This window comes from Megascapheus bottae, chromosome 5 (genome assembly GCF_031878675.1).
Source record: "Megascapheus bottae isolate mThoBot1 chromosome 5, mThoBot2.hap1, whole genome shotgun sequence".
NCBI lineage: Eukaryota > Metazoa > Chordata > Mammalia > Rodentia > Geomyidae > Megascapheus > Megascapheus bottae.
The window spans coordinates 52,132,214-52,146,457 of record NC_143513.1 but is presented as its reverse complement, the minus strand read 5'-3'; the positions used below and the strand labels follow the sequence as shown (position 1 = coordinate 52,146,457).

General features: G+C 37.3%; 1 protein-coding gene across 1 annotated transcript in view; it reads left to right on the top strand.

Annotated features, from left to right (window-relative positions):
* Nucleotides 1–14,244, top strand: part of Slc25a13 (solute carrier family 25 member 13) — a 164,519-nt gene that overhangs the window by 65,075 nt on the left and 85,200 nt on the right. The window lies entirely within an intron of this gene.

The following is a 14,244-nucleotide window of genomic DNA, read 5'->3' as shown; positions in this document are numbered from 1 at the left end:
GACTGTGTGACATGACACTTTTTTGCAGAATAGAATATGACAGCCAAACAGCATATTTCCTTTTCTTTTTCATTTGTTTGCTTTTGCAGAAAATCACAGCCTACTACAACTAGCAGTTATTGTGTCCCCAGCTCTTCCTGTCCTACCTTTTGGTACAGTTTCCCATTAGTGGCACCACACATATATGGCTCACAATGGTAAAAGAAAGATCTTGTTCTTTGAAACTCTGTGTGTGTGTGTGTGTGTGTGTGTGTGTGTGTGTGTGTGTGTGTGTGTGTGTCCTGTTCATCGAGGGCAGTTCAACCTTTACTTTGGGACAACAGAAATATCTTCACTGGAATTAGTGCAAAGGCTGCAGAAAACCCTTATAAGATTAAGTGCTTAGAAGATTAGAATGTGGTGGTTCAGTGGTAGGTTCTTTCTTGAGCTGCCTAATGACAGTAGGTGTCAGAAAACACCAGAAAGCCCATGTTTCCTATGCATCTGAACCTGAAATCCATTGCTCACGAATGATTTTACACAGTCAATGAGTCTATTCTAAATGTCTTTTCCAATTTATGCAGTCCTCTAAGGCTTATTTATTTGATGCTCTAACAAGCCTAGATTCTGAAATTATAGAGATGGAACCACTTTCAACATTGTTACTTTTGTTTTTAAGGCCAGTTAATTATCTTTTGAAGTCCTTATTTTATTTTTTATAAAAAATTGAAGATAATAACTAAATAAACCACAAGTAAGAGTTTAACCATCATCACTTGTGGTTTATGTCTAGAATTCTAGTTACTCAGGTGACAAAGATTTGAAGGATCATCATTTTAGACCAGCCTGGGCAGGAAATTCTGAGTGATTCCATCTCCAAAAAAGAACAAGTAAGAAGCTGGTCTGGAGGCATGACTCAAGTGACAGAGTACCACCTGACTTAGGGTAAGGCCTTGAGTTTAAACCCCAGCATGAGGGGGATAAAAAAGAAAGAAACAAAAAAAGATAATATAACAGATTTATTATGCTAACCTGTCCTCCACCCCCCACTCTTCCATTCTCACTTGATGTAACAGAGTTATTCAAGGTGAGATCAGCTACGGAAAGGCAGAAGATTATGTGCTTCTTTCTAGATGTTCAGATGCTTTCCATTATTTAATATTGGAATATCCTTAGATTAATTTTATTCTATTTCTTTTTCTATCCCTTAATTCCTGTTATCATGATTGTAACAACTTTTCTGTGGAAAGCCAATTTAGAAAATGTCCCAGTAATGGACTGTGGGACACTTGCCTACTGTGAATAAGGCCCCTGGTTCATCCCCAGAACTGAAACAAGGGAAAGTTCCATTATCAGTTCAAGTCAGTGATGAGCAGAGCGCTCATAAGACGAGTGGGGTCATTTGATTGAAATGATGCAATCATGTTGCTTTGTGGGATTAGCACAGATGTCCTGCCTCTCTCCACTTCCAGGGAAGAGTGAAAAGCAACTGGTTGAGGATAAGAGGACCCAGGAATGCGATTCAGATATTTTCCTTGCTTCTTATCCTTGGGGCAAAGTATCAAAGGATGTGGATGGCAGCAATCTTTTGATGGACCTTAATGGAGTAATGACATAGACTTTCCCCAGTGCAGGGAGAGAAGAGGATGTTTGGAACTGTGGCTGGAAAGACTAATGGAGAAGTAGTGCCTGAAAGAAGAGAAGATTTCCTTTCTTTTTCTTTTTTTGATTAGTTCTCCTTTCTCTATTATTTTTTTTGGAAAGACTTTTCAATTTGTTGTTTAGTTTCTGGTCTGTTAGTCAGTGCTTTGTTCATACTCTGCTTTATGTTGAACATTGTCCCATTTCAAGAGGTAATATTATGATTATGGTATTCATTCCAGATGAATGTTGCAAAAAAAGTACTTCTCCACACTACCCTGTCTCCATAGGTAACTTATTCTATCTCACCAAACAACAACACGTTGTCTACTTGTCCTGCATATTTTATGATAAGTCCATTGGGTCCTCACCTTATTGGCATCATAAAATGAGCCATGAATCCCTATTTAGGAATAGATGGAAAGGGGAAATACCTAAATAACTAGAAATTACAAATAAGTAGCAGACTCCTAATATTTTTCCTTTTTATTGTATTTTATTGTTGGGGAATGTATGGAGGAGTTACAGTTACATTTGTCAGATAGTAGATATATTATCTCTTGAACATTGATACCACTTCTCATATTTTTCTCCCACTTTTCCTCTCTTTTACCCCTTCCCAATCCTGTTATTTTCCTCTTCCCTTCCCTATTTCAAATAAACAAACCTATATACAATATACCAGGTACTAAAGTCATTTACAATAACAACATAAGATAAGCCATAACGAGAAAAAAAGAAAAAGAAATAACTTCACACAGTATGTTATTAACAACAATCACAAAGACAATCTCTTGTTTCTGTATCCTGGAGTTCATTTCACTTAGCCTCATCCTATATAGTCCCTAATGTTTTTCATATCTCAGGGGAAAATCATTAAATGTCATAGATATATGTATCAACCTTTTTTCTTTCCTGGGGTTTGAACTCAGGGCCTGAACAGTGTTCCTGAGCTTTTATGCTCAAGGCCAATTAGCCATAACTCCACTTTAGACTTTTCTTGGTAGTTAATTGGAAATAAGAGTATTATGGACTTTCCTGCCAGGACTGGTTTCAAACCACCACCTTCAAATCTCAGCTGCTTGAGTACCTAGGTTTGGAGGACTAAGCCATTGGCAAATGGCTGAATCATTTCTCCAAGTAAATAAAATCATACCAAAGATATGGCAGTTTGAGGAGTCTTTTAGACAGCAGGGGGCTTTAAGAATAAGCTAACAACATTTTCTAGAAGAGTGATCCTGCAGTGGAAGAAAAGAAAACACTTTAGAGTTGTAGACTAAAGCAGATAGAACTATTGAGTACTCATCTCATTCAAAGTATTGGGCTGGGATGTAGCTCAGTGGCAAAGTGCTTGCCTCACAAATGGAACACCTTGGGTTGAGAACCGAAAAAGTACAACCCCCACCCCCCAACCTAAAACTATCCAAAGTTAAGTTCTAGATGTATAACTAAATTATCTGTCTATTTGAGCTTCTTTGAGGTATAGATAATACTGATCTTCCCAGTTCTTCTTCAACTCCTCTTACAAGTCTGTTTTTCAAGAATGGCCCTTTAGTGTTTTGGGACCTTGCCTGCTTTAGTGGGCATCTTTGGGAAGAGTGAACTTGAAGTGGCAAGAGAGGAAGTGTCTTCTCTTTTACTCTTCATATTAGCTCAATCAACAGTGGAGACTGTAAGATGAGCCTTGTTTTCCACTGTACTGATAGTTCTCTGGGGGCCCTTTCTTGAATTGCAGGGAAGGCTAAGAGAGTGTTCCCCAGCCTTATTTTATACAAGGTGAGAGAAAATACCTTCTTTGTATGTTTATCTGTTGGGTTTTTATGAAAGAAAATGTTTGAAGCAGGGCTTCAAAGGGTGCATATTTAGTGTATAGTTAACGAAACTGTTATAATAGACATTTTAATTGTCATTAAACTGTAGTTAATGTATTTAATAGTCATTAACTAATTAATAAAACTAATATATTTGGCAGATGTACTATGATCAGTCTTAGCATATGACTAGTTGAAACAGTACCTACATATTGATATCTCATTGGTTGTGTCTATAGTTCTCCTTATTAGTAGCCTAGGCTCAATATTGGTATAGGATTTGAGTCCTACTTTTGTCTAATGGCTTTTCTTGAAAATTGAAATTGTGTTCTATATGATAAAACTTCCTTGAAATGTAAAATGTTTTAATTATCATTATCTGTGTTCCTCTTCATTTGACTTCTTTAAGACCTTTTTTTGTTTTATTACAATGAACAGAGCAAAATTGTGAAGAGTCAGAAGGAACATTATTTGGAATTGTAGTTCTTTGTTGATATTGATTTTAAATTTCACAAAAAAATGTGCTATTTTGATGAAAAAACTTAATGCCCTATAGAAGATTTTGTTCTAAGGTAGAGGTAGCTAAGCAGGATTTCTTATTTATATATGCTCATGTTCTAATAGGAGGAAGAATTCCAAATTGTGAGTTTTGAAAGTAAATTCCTCAACATTGACAACAGTCCTGCCTTTGTACTGAGTATCTTGTCAGAGATCCTGGAGACTGTTCAGAAGCTGTTCCAGTTCATTGGGTCAAAAATCCACTATTTACAAAAAACTAAATACGGATTTGCACGATTGACCATAATGGCTTCAATTTTGAAAGATAGTAGTATCAGAGAGCACTTCCAGTTGGTGGGATAATTTGAGAATCGTCCATGCTCAAATGGCTAAAATATTGTACTTTTTGCTACTTCATCACTCCATTTTAAAAATAGGGAGGAAAAAAAGAGGCAGGCCTGTTGAGAAGGTGGAAGAATGTCAATTGAAGAGTAAATCACAATAGCCATGTGAAGTCAGTCCTTAGTTAACTGCTGCCTGAAGGTTAACTGTTCTCAGGAAGGCTGTCAAGGTGTGGAGAAGCTGGATTGGGGGCTCCTGCCCTTGAGGAGGGAGGGTGTGTGTGCGCGCACACGCATGCGTGCAAGATGAAGGGCAAAGAGAACATAATGATAGAAAAGAAGTAGAGAACAGAAAGTTGCTAACATTAAATCCTAAAACATGCAGCCCTGGAAAAATTTGTCTATCTTAAACTGTACAGCTCATTTAAAAATAGTAAAATTATGCCATTATTCTTTCAGTATGAGAGAGAGATAAAAATACAGTTTTTCTAAATTGGAAAATTTGCTGTAATCTTACTGCTAATGACTGATTTCTTCCAACAGTTGCAAGGCAGTTTTTGCTCTGATAGGTTGATAAAGGAAACAAAATCAAGAACATATTGGAAGTTCTCAGAGAAAATTACAGTTTAGGTATATGTTGGGGGTGGATAGTTAGACATTTTAATTGAAATAAAACAGTTTCAAACTAATATGGGATCACTGTGGGTGTGCATTTGTAGTACATCTGCTCTTGAAGCATTTAAGTAGGGTTAAATGTATGTTAATGCTTTTGTAAGAAAAGTATTTTTGATAACATCCGTTGAAGGAAACCAGCTTAGGAAATTGCTTTTTTAAACAATATAGATATTATACTTGCATTTACAGTATGAATTAGGATTCTTTGTACAGCCTTAAGGATTTCAAAGCTGCAGAGTTTCCTTTAGTGCTGGTGTAAGTTAACAGTAATTAACACAACAGATGATTAAAGCATCTGGAGAATGACCACAGTCTGCTCTATGCCTCCAACGCCATTTTAACTGACCCACTTTTGATATGATGATGGGTGGGCTGCTAATGATTTATTTAACTCGATTAGAAGTACTTTTTCTGACAAGTAGATTGCAAACATGTCGGTTAGCCTGTCTCCTGTTGATTGAGTTAATGTACGTGATAGAGGATTAATGTCTTATGCTGAATATATGCTGGCCCTTAGCCTTTGTTGTTGTTTAATCTTCATTTACTGCAATGACTTAGGTGCTGTGTGGACAATCTGTAGATATGTCATCTTTTTGAGTTCGATCATAGGTTCTCATGGTAATAGCACTGGGATGTTTGTTACAACTAAGTTTTGTTAGAACAGGGCCCCTTGGATCCATTTCAGATTTGCTGATTCAAAGTGTTTGAGGGGTGGGACATAGAGAATGTTTTAAGCAAGCTCTTTATGTTGAACATTTGTCAGACGAGCAGTGGCTGGTGTAGTTTTTATTAATTTTTTTATTTTTTAGCTGAGGGAACAGGCCCCGGGGGAAGGTAATTGATTTCATAGGAAATACAACTTAAGTCTTAGGACCTTAGAAGGATGTGGTTCTTTCCACCATGCCACGTGACCTTCAATCAGGGTAGCCTCACCCCTCTCTAATTGTATATCTTAGAGATGATTAAGTATAAGTCTTAGATTTTATTAGCCTTAATTTCTATGTAATACTAATATTCTATGTGACTTAAATATAATATTCAGCTGAGTTTGATTGTGTGCGTGCTTGCTTCTTGAAACATACTTTTTACCACTGTGCCTACATGCTCAGACTAGAAATAAACAAAGTTTATGGGTTCTTATAGAGAATTCAGTTTTAATGTGAAGTACTTACTGTGCTTACTCTGTTTAAATGGCACCCATTTTCTTCCCAAAACTTCCTTGAGCGAATCTCAGTTGTATCCAGAATACTTCTTTCCTCTTTGGACCCTTAACTGTAATTAATATAAAAAGGCACTTGTCAGAAAGGTTGGAAATGGCAACCTTGAAATTGGAGCATGTGGCAGGAGATAGGTCTGTGTACACTTACTCCATTATGTTATTTAACGTGGGAATTCTACAGTTGTCTTCAGATCCCTGCTTAAAAGACATGGCCATATAAGCTGTTGTTAACTGTATCAGCAGGGTGGAATATTGTTTTCTTTAGGGCGCAACCACTACTTTCTTGAAGGATTTAGCTTAGAAAAAGCATGAAGCTATTCAGAGATAAAGTGGAGCCATTCTGCAGCTCTCCTGCCTCTTAGACGAGTTACTTTTGCATTTTACAGAAACATCCTTTTTGTGTTTATTGTATTAATACAAATTTCTGGATCCACAGAGGTATTATGGTGTAGTGTTGGAAATAATATAGCTTGATGAATCGTTTTTATTTTAATGAGAAACTCATTTTCATTGATGTGCGGCTTCAAAAAGTGAATCTTTTCGAAATTAAAGTGCATTAATTTAGTTATTCTGTATGGAAACAAAAATGTAGAAAGTTAGCATTTGCATAAGTGAAGACCTTGATGATTTCAGATTATAGTGGTGAAGGTTAAGGAATAAGAGCCAGTGGAATTTGTAAAAACAAATTCACTCTAACCACTTAATGGCATGTGCAAGTAATTTGCCAATTAGATATTTCTAGTATCTGAAAGATCTTCAAAGTAGAGAGTGGAGGTTCTTAATCTTTCTTAATTTTGTACTTTAAGAAGCATAATAGAAAATTACTTAGTTTTTTTATCACTTTTCATTCAAAAGTTTAGTATATGAGCTCAGAGAAGGATGTATTTTAAATATTTGTGAAAATTATTGCCTTTTGAGAGATGTATAAACTATCAGATTTCTAAATCATACTGTGCCTCATTTTTTTGAGTATGATTTGTAAATATTTGTTGCTCAAATAATAATTTGCAGTATATAATGAAGGCTTTAGATTTTGGAGTATCATCATGTAATGGTCACTTGATGTGTATAGAACATAATATAGGTATACTTAGCTCCATCATAACTCTCTAAGGTAAGCATTTTATCCCCATTTTAAAGATCATGATCATTAAGTAATGCCCAGTATAACTCAGTAAGAAAGAAATCTCTGGCGAATCCAGATTTTTTTTTTTTTTAGGATATAACCTTTATTTTTAAAGCATTCAAGAAAGATAAGAATAGTATTAAGGACCGGGAGTTTGGCCTAGTGGTTAAAGTGCTTGCCTAGCATGCATGAAGACCTGGGTTCGATTCCTTGGAACCACATATGTAGAAAAAGCCGGAAGTGGTGCTGAGGCTCAAGTGGTAGAGTTCTAGCCTTGAGAAAGTCCAAGAACAGTGCTCAGTCCCTGAGTTCAAGCCCACAACTGGCAAAAAAAAAAAAAAAAAAGAATAGTATTAAGTTCAAGCAAATATCATCATCATATCCTCTTGTATGGACAGATTTGTTTTTAAAAGCAGTTTTATTGAGACATATATTCTCCTATTTACCCAGGAAAGCTCTGTAAATCGGTGAATTTTTACAGTACATGTCTTTCACATTTTTCTGTAGTACAGCCACAGTCATGCTTCCTTTGGTACCTTACTTTCATTTTCTTTGGTCCCTATACTCAGGTTTGGAGTAATGGCTCAGAATAACCAAATTCATTGAGCCAGAAGGTTGCCTAATTGTACACTGTAGTCTGTGTGAATTTGGTTATTCTGAACATTTACTTCAAACCTAATTATACACTGTAGTCTGTATGACAAGACTTAGTACCATGTTTTCAAAGTTCATTCACACACACTAACATGCTATTACTTTTTTTTTTTTTTTTTTGCCAGTCCTGGTCCTTGAACTCAGGGCCTGGGCACTGTCCTTGAGCTTTCTCAAAGCTAGAGGTCTACCACTTGAGCCATAGCACCACTTCTGGCTTTTTTCTATGTATATGGTACCGAGTAATTGAACCCGGCTCTTTGTGAATGTTAGGTAAGCACTCTACCACTAGGCTAGGCCAAACTCCTGGCCCACTATTCCTTTCTTGTTGATAGATTATGGACTATTGTATGGATAGACTGTAATATAGAAATACTACATTTTGTTTAGTAGTATCTGCCAGTTAATGAGTCTTTAACTTGTTTCCATTTTGAGGTTGTTATGAATAATATTCCTGTGACAATGCTAGTAATATATTATAGACATGAGTTTTACTTTCTCATGAGTATATACTTGAGAAGAAATTCCAAGGCCTGTTTACTTTTTTTTTTTTGCCAGTCCTGGGGCCTGAATTCAGGGCCTGGGCACTGTCCTTGGGCTTTCTCAAGACTTGTGCTCTACCACTTGAGCCACAGTACCAGTTGTGGCTTTTTCTGTGTATGTGGTACCCAAGAATTAAACCAGGGCAAGCACTGTACCACTGGGCCACACTCCTGGCCTCTTGTTTAAATTTTTGAAGACCTGTTGGTTGCTTTTCAAAATGGCTGTACCATTTTATTCTCTATTACAAGTTAAGAGTTCTAGTTGCTTCTCATGCTCACCAGCACTTTCCTCTTGTTGCTTCTGTGTATGGTACCATATCTAAGCAATCATTTCCTAATCTACACTTACAAATATCCCTGCTTCTAGTGGCACACATCTCTCTCAGCAGAGCCTGTCCTGCCTTCCTGTCACTCATTTTTCAATTTCTTTTAGCACCAAAAGGCTCCCTATGATGTTGAAATATCTTAGTCATAACCGTCATTTCTACAGCTTTCTCCTGCTGCCTCCCAAACCCATGATTGATCAACAGCTTTCATTGATCTAATAGATTTTTAGTCAGTTCCTTACATTTCTATTTGCAAGAATATTTCACTTGTGACTCAACTTTTAAAAGTCTTACTTCTTTCCATAGCATACACAGGAAATTTATTGAGAAATCAGTTGACCCTTTTTTTTTTATTTGGCCAGTCTTGAACTCAGGGCCTGGCACTTTCTTGGAATTTCTCAAAGCTAGGGCTCTGCCTCTTGAGCCATAACACCACTTCCAGATTTTTTCTATGTATGTGGTACTGAGGAATCGAACCCGGGTCTTCATGCATGCTAGGCAAGCACTCTAACACTAGGCCAAACTCCCAGCCCTCAGTTGACTTTTTGAAGTTAATTTTAGGGAAGAAACTGCTGCCTTTTTGTAGTTGTTTTTATGGCATAAAAAATGCCAGTAGGGATTTTAGCTAGAAATATTAGTGGAGAAAGTAAAGTCTCATAAATTCAAAGGAACCATAAGCTTGTTTGGTGAAGTCTTGCCTTAAATAATACCACCCTTACTTGGTGATTTTAGGAGAGCAATTTGCCTTCCAAGCATGCTTGGACTATGCTTTAAAAGATGAAAACATCCATTTCTTTTCACTTTAAAGAGGACTAGCTAACGAAGCATTATATATATCTCTATATAAAACATTAATACATAATAAGTGCTGCATTCATAATCTATTGTTAATTCTGTTCTGCTTCATGGCCTGTATGTCCTCAGTCTAGGTGCAAGCTGCTGCTACTGATGATGATGATGATGATGATGATGATGATGATGATGATGTGTGTGTGTGTGTGTGTGTGTGCATGCGCACATGCATGTGATTAGTTGGAGATCAGAGCTCATAGACTTTCCTCACTGGGCTAGCTTTAAATCAAGATCCTTAGATCCCCGCTATGAGCATGAGTCACAGGCACCTGAATGGGGTAAGATTTTAAGGACTTGGGTTTTGGATATGAAGAGACTTCCTTTTTATCTGTCAAAGGATGATTATTTGAAAGCTTTCAACTGGCGAGTTATGGATTATTCTGGACTCATCAAAAAGGCTAAAAATATTTTAAATCAAAAAGGCTAAAAATATTTTAGGCTTTCACTTTTCCTTTCCAAGAATGCTAAGTATGTCTGAAAATATCTAGAAATGATAAGGATTTAGTGATAGGACAGCAGTAAATTTCACTTTGGGGATCCCTCAGAGTAAACCTTATGGAATTACCCATGGTAGCCAGAGTATGGAGCTGAAGTAGTTGTGAAAACTATTTTGTTTTCAATTTCTAATTTTTCCAAGTAAAAGATGAGAGGAGTATCTTGTCTAGTTTTACCTCACAAAACCTGAAGAAATCTTAAAAAGAATCACATACTAAGTATGGAAGCTATTTCTGCTTCCAATGAGAAGTAAAGAGGATTAACCTGAGGTGCTGGTTCAATACCTTCCAAGGTGAGGTGGGGATGCCAGTAATCCTTTGTGAGTATTTATTTGGTTTATTGATGTTGGTTCTATTTATGAGTCTGCAGGCAAATATTTTAGAATATGAATACCTCAAAATGACTTACTAGGACAGGAAGTATTTGGAAACCTATGAGGCTATAAAATATTTTTGCAAAACATGTGTGAGTTTTCCAGAGTAGCAAATTTTAATATTTTAATTTTATTAGCTGTGAAATGAGTAGAAATTTTGGGACATGTCCTCTCTTAAAAATCCTCTTTTCATCTTTTGCTTGTCATTTAGTTTGTGCCATTGGAATACCTTGGTGGTCTTTCAGTGGGAGAATGATGATCCTTTTAGGTAGGTCAGAGGAGATCAAGATAGGCTTTGTAGAACTTGGGCCAAGTGGTAAATGACAACTCTCGGCCTCTTTTTTTGCCAAGGCCCAGTCCCATGGCCAACTGTTCTACCCAGAGTGAACTTTCCATCACTATAAATATAGCATCAAGCCCCAGGGATTGAAAATAATAATATTTGCCGCTGGCAGATGATGTCAATGTCTGTGGCTCCCTGGAACAGGATCTGTCATGTCTTAGGGACCCACATGGCTTTGGGATAAAGTACTGAGCCTGAACTCTTGATTTACTTCAAAAGAATTCAACCTTTTTTCACACAAAACTCCCTTGAAAGTTGGATGCTGGTACCTTATACCTGTAATTCTAACTACTCAGAAGGCTGAGATCTGTGGATTGCAATTTGAAGCCAAAACAGGCAGGAAAAGCCCATGAAACTGTTATCTCTAAGAAATTATAAAAAGCTGAAAGTGGATTTGATTTGACTGCTGGCATTGAGCAGAAAATAGTAAAGGACAATGTCCAGCCCCTGAGTTCAAGTTCTATTACCAGTGCCCAAAACATAAAACAAAACCCTTATAAAGGTCTAAGTAAATCTTTTAATAGACTTTATGGTCCAGAATCAGTTTTGTGTGTTTTAATTTTTTTCCTTTTCCATTGCCATGCCTTCCTTTAAAAAATTGCATTTCCTTGCTGTGGGGACCCTTGCAGATTAGCTTTACCACAGGTTGCTGTTGGATAATTTCGTGTGGGTTATACTTAAATACATATTCTTAGCTCTGCATGTAGAGCCTGGTACGAGACTCATAAGTTGAGGCACTTGGGAGTGTAGCTACCTACACTAAGAGCATTCTTTCCTACAGTCGCTGCTATGTAAGAACAGTGAAGAAACTTCTGAGTCACATTCTGGAGGTTATATACTCTGAACACTGCCCAAAGACAGGGGGAACCAGTCACATGATGTTATTCACAGGAGTTTACAACATTGTGACCATGAGTATCTACACAGGGTCTTCTCATGACCTTGGGGGGTTACAAATTACTTCATTATACTGCTTTCTCTGGAGACTGCCCCACCTCTTTCTTTTCATGTCTCTCTTTGATTGGAAGTTAAAAATTGAAGGATGAATCCAACCTTTCCACAACTTTTAAAGGTCATTTTTGCAAAATGAGATCCTGAACCTATGAATCAGGAAAACCTCGGATGCTAGTCAGGTGTTGGTGGCTCACATCTCTAGTCCTAGCTATTCAGGAAATTGAGATATGAAGATTATGCTTTGAAAGCCAGCCCAGGCAGAAAAGTCCACAAGACTCTTACTTCCAATTAACCATCAAAATGCTGGAAGTAGAGGTGTGTGTCAAATGGTAGAGTACCAGCCTTGTATGAAAAAGCTGATCAAGTGTTAAAGACCCTGCGTAGAAACTCCGGTACTGGCATTAAACAAAACAAACAAAACTCAGAAAATCCCTCAGCCCCCTAACATAGAGTGGTGCTGGTTAAATGCAGATTTCATAGCCTCAGCAGATGTAAAGTCAGTCAACGAAAGGGAAGAAGAGTTAATAAACCATACTGGAAAAATATTGTTAAATTACTTTCCAGTAATATAGTGCCTCAAAGGGTTAATATGACTGTCTAACATTTGGCACTGTATATTGTAAACCCTTTCTGACTTACTTCATTATAAAAACTACACGTGGGGAAGTTGTCCATGCCTAGCACTATGAAGCAAGGCTGGAGAATCAAAAGAAAAAAATGAGGTCTTTGCTGTCAAGGAGCTAGAAATCTCTTTGGAAATGAAAGGTACGCAGTAAATTTGTGCAGATGAGTATATTTAAATATATGCATACATACTTATACTATATAGATACACTTTTAAAAATGTATGACTGGGTCCATGAGTATAGCCTAGTGGTAGAGTGCTTGCCTAGTATGCATAAAGTCCCGATTCCTTGGTACTACATACACAGGAAAAGTCAGAAGCTGTGACTCAAGTGGTGGAGCCCAGATCTTGAGTTCAAGTCCCGGGACTGGAAAAAAAAAAACATTTAAAAAAATGTGTGATTGTCAGAATTTAGAGTTGCTGTCAATAGCAGTGAGTTGGTTTTTATGCTTCATAAAAGTATTTGTATGAGAGGGAAACATGGGAGTTGTGGGAGGAAAGCCCTTTACAGAATCAAAGATTCAGAGATTTTGTGCTTTGGGTCATGTCTTCATTTGATCATGGTTTTCCATTTGGTAATTTATCCATCTATATTAAAAGACTTAGGGCTGTTTCACACAGAGATGTAGACATGGAGAACTGGAAAGGAGCTACAGCTAATTTCTGGCAGAGAACATCAGGATTCACAGTGTCCAGGGACTTAGAGCCATGAGGACAAGACCTAACATATGGCAAATGCCCAGGGAATTTTGACTGCTGTTATTAGTAGGATTGGAACCCACGTCATTTTAATTTTAGTATAGTAATTTCTTCTCAGGTATAATTGAATCTCAGCCTCCTACTTAATTCATTTTATTTTTCCTAGTCAGATGATCTCAGAATACACACACACACACACACACACACCCCACACACAGCTTCTCCCTCTCTCAGGTGCTGGAGGTCCAACAAGCACTCTTATCATTGGGCCACATCCCAGCCCTTTCTAACCTTTCTATCAGAGTGGCTAAACAGAGATAGATATTGAAATGTGATTATTTGGACAGTTTGAAAATCACTTTCAAGTTTGTTTAAAATTTCTTTAAGGCAGTATAAAGTGAAAAAGAGTTGAGCTGCCATCTTTTCTTCCCTTCTCCTTTGACTTCAAGTACAGCTGTGTAAGTTTTTGACCTCTTAAAGCTCAAATACAGTCTTAGAGGTGTTGAAATGTGTACTTCAAGTCTTTAATTTCTTTCCTTCCTTCCTTCCTTCCTTCCTTCCTTCCTTCCTTCCTTCCTTCCTTCCCTTCCTTCCTTCCTTCCTTCCTTCCTTCCTTCCTTCCTTCCTTCCTTCCTTCCTTCCTTCCTTCCTTCCTTCCTTTCGTCCTTCCTTTCTTTCCTTCCTCGCTTGCTTTCTTTTCTTTCTTCTTTTCCTTTTGCTAGTCTTGGGGCTTGAACTTAGGGCCTGAGTGTTGTCTGAGTGTTGTCCTTGGTCTTTCTCAAGGCTAGAGCTCTACCACTTAAGCCACAGCACCATTTCTGGCTTTTTATATGTATGTGGAACCCAGGAATCTAACCCCAGTCTTCATACATACTAGCAAGCACTCTACCATTAGGCCAAAGTCCTAGACACAAGTTTTTAATTTCTAAAGCTTCCAAAACCTTTCTGATAACTCTATAGAGTATATTTACGACTAATACATGTCATAGGTATGCTTTTTTGTATGCTTTCTGCTCCTTGTATCTGTAAAGAAGAACAAATGAAATGATAATAGATTTTAGCTTTGTGCTGTGGTTTTCTATTGTCTTTAGGCT